Here is a 3299-nt window from a genome sequence, read left to right on the forward strand (position 1 = left end):
AAACATTAGCAGGTAACACAGCCTGAGTTTGAGTTATCCTGAATAAAAGCCCCAAGGTCACCACACAGGCTTCTCCAGGGACCCCCATGGTTCCAAAATGTTCCAGCCCCCCACCCTTTGGAAGTTTACCCTTTGAAACTCTTGAGAAAATGTTGCTATCAGTCCTGCTTAGAAGTTTTTGATCGAGCAGAGAACTTCATAAAGTATTAACTCAAAACGTATGCAGCGACCAGGTACACTTGCCTTGGTGTTAAGCCCGCGCCTTCTTTGGTGAAAGCAGTCCTGTCAATCTGAAAAACTTTGATACCATAAAATAAAAAATCTGGCTTTTAGCTATTAGAGGGGCATAAATCTACAGCGAAGGCGCAAACAATATGTTTGCCATTCTCAATCAAACAAATCAGCATCCGCTGATAAACGAAATACAGAAAATATTCGCTGAGTCTGACATACTACAGTGTACCTTATTGAATCCTCATATTCTGCGCCCATCCTGTCTCTGTTCGTTCGCAACTGATGTAGAACTAATTCCCATGGTTTGAGTTCTAATAAATCAAAACCCCTTCTTACTAACCAGTCCCACAGAGCAACTAAAACAGGAGGGTCTTTATCTCGAACTTCCTGACTCCTTCTGCTGTTCATAAAAAGGTTCCTTATTAGAAGCCTCGGTCAGCTCAGTTTATGGCAATTCATAAGGTTCAAATCCCGTCTGCTCCCACACTGTCACACCCAAAACTGCCAATTCAAAAAAAAAACGGCTGTTTTAACCGGAAGTAAACACCTCTATTCCACCATCAGTAAACTCGTTCTTCTTCAATCCGGACAGACAACAGGATCTCTCCAATCACCGTTTCTATCGTTTGAGTAAATGTGCCGCCAGCAGGAACTTTACCAGCTGTGTTTCACCCAAAAGTGGGCGTGGTCTTTCTGAAGACGAAAAAAGTTTTGTATGGCTGCTACGAAATGCAAGATTGTTGACTGTTGGATTAATTTGGGCAACTGAACCTTTTCCACCAACACAGAACTGGCTCTGTTCATTATCAATTAATTGGTTTGGAGTGTGTCATATTCTACAGTTCATTGTGCATTGTGCAGCGCCCTCTGTTGATGACGCGTCCAATTACAATGGTTCCACTCAAAATTTGTGGAACCACAGGCTGGTTCATTTGCATTAAATTTCCAAGAATCTTCAATGACCCCGGTTCACAAACCAGAACTGATTTGGTTGAAATGGGGCCTCAGTGAACACAGTCAGACTTGGATTGAACACGGCTTGTGAGGCAGACAGAGGGCAGTTTGACGACGAATATAGTACAGAGTAAGTTTACAGTGGCCCCGACCAAGACTCTGACAGTAGAATGTGTGCTGAGAAGCAAGGAACTTGGTGTGACTTTCTTTGTTTACAAGTGAACGGAGTGTGTCAGGACTAATGCTACATCCTGTCCTGATACCCTCTGACCAGAATCGAATCCAGCCTCTGAGACCATTGGAGGCTAGTTTGACAACAGTGAACACAGTACAGAGGTGATTAACAGCGGCTCCGACCAGGACTAGGACTCTGACTCTGGGAAAGCCAAGTAAAATTTTATATGTACACCCCAAATCACAATTTATCTCAGGGGGCTTTACAATCTCAGCACTCTCTGTCCTTAGATCCTTGATGTGGGTAAGGGAAAAAAAAACCAAGAAACCACAGGATAAGTCACAGAGGAGGAATCCCTCTCCAAGTGTACAGAACAAAACCAACAACATCACAAATTTGGATGACAGAATTTCTGATACATAACTTTAAAATATGAAGAATGTGGATCCAGGAGGACATTGAAAAACTTCAGATGTCGGTGAGTGAGACGTACGACCTCGTCTCCACCACAGAAGATTCTCCTGAGGGATTCATCCATGCTGATGACATCTGCCTGGCACCTGATTCACTGGAGCTGGTGCTCACTGAAGACCTTGCAAAATTGATCAAAAACAATCTCCAGTGTATTCTACCTCCAAAAGAGCTGAACTAAACATCCAACTTAAAACTCCAGTGTGTAGGATTTAGTGGCATCTTGTGGGGTAGTTAAAGATTGCAACTCCCTGACTTCACCTTAAAGTTTTACTGTAGAAACATGGCAGACTCTGTACAAGAGAAGAGTCCTCTTCTATGGAGAGGATTCTTATTTTTAGCTGATTATACACTAATGAAAACATACATATGAATATTATATTACATTCCTTACAATAGATCCTCCTCAATGTTACACACTGGAGCTTGGAGCTGAAAGATGCCACCAACCCAACTTACCTGGGAGTGACTCTTGACAGAACCCTTTGAATGGTGAAGTATACTGCTCAATCATAACAGAAGTCAGGACACTTTTCAGATAGAGCAGGTCTAGAACGTTCTCCTTATAAAATGATTTATAACAGGTCCCACCATGAGGAAGCACTTGACGAGGGTGGCAAGGAATAACTTCCTTTATAAGAGGCAGAAACCTCAGACAGATCCCGGTTCTAGCCAACAGATGGGGTTAGGCGGGCAACCTGCTTTGCAACCTTGCAGGCTCAGAATGGGGCAGCAGCCTCCCACACTGCGTACCTCAGCACTGTTGCATAGTCTTCAGCAGAATACTGTGGCCCCTGTCTGGTTCAAGCCACACCAGGCCCAGCTTAACACAACTCTTGTTCAGTCGTCCCTCGTTCACCTGGCTCTATCTAACAAAGCCACTCTGACATATCCAACGACTAAAAGATTCAAAAAATTTGCCCCATCTACCAGTCTACGTATCTTCAATCTTACTGCCCTGCCAGCCGACTTTATCACCAAAACTGCTTGGAATAAGGAATGAATCTAATGTCCCAAACACACATATGGTGTTAGACCCCACTCAACAGGTCACCATCCTCCCGGGGACACAATAGTCAATCCTTAACAGATTTAGGGCCTTCCACAGACCCCGCTTGACCACTCTTACAGGTGGGGCAACACTTCCATTGTGTGCTTGTGGAGAGGATTAAACAACAAATTCCTTACAGGAGGCAGTTCCTTGAGGACTTTGCAGTTGTTAAATTAAATGCTCCGGGGACAGTGAAGAAACGGTGGGTTCACCCATCTCACAGAGGGAGCAGGTCCTCTTCTACGGAGTCTGTCACGTTGAACCGCTATGTTTCTACGATCTACAGAGAGGGGATGACACGCAGCAAAGGATTCGAGAGGCTCGTCCTGGAGCAGCTAAGGCCTATGGTCAGGCCCTTCACTGATCCACTGCAGTTCGCCTACCAGCCCCGCCTGGGAGTTGAGGACAGCATCA

Source organism: Morone saxatilis, unplaced genomic scaffold, assembly GCF_004916995.1.
Source record: "Morone saxatilis isolate NCDOM2014 unplaced genomic scaffold, NCSU_SB_2.0 Contig23, whole genome shotgun sequence".
Classification (NCBI taxonomy): Eukaryota; Metazoa; Chordata; class Actinopteri; family Moronidae; genus Morone; species Morone saxatilis.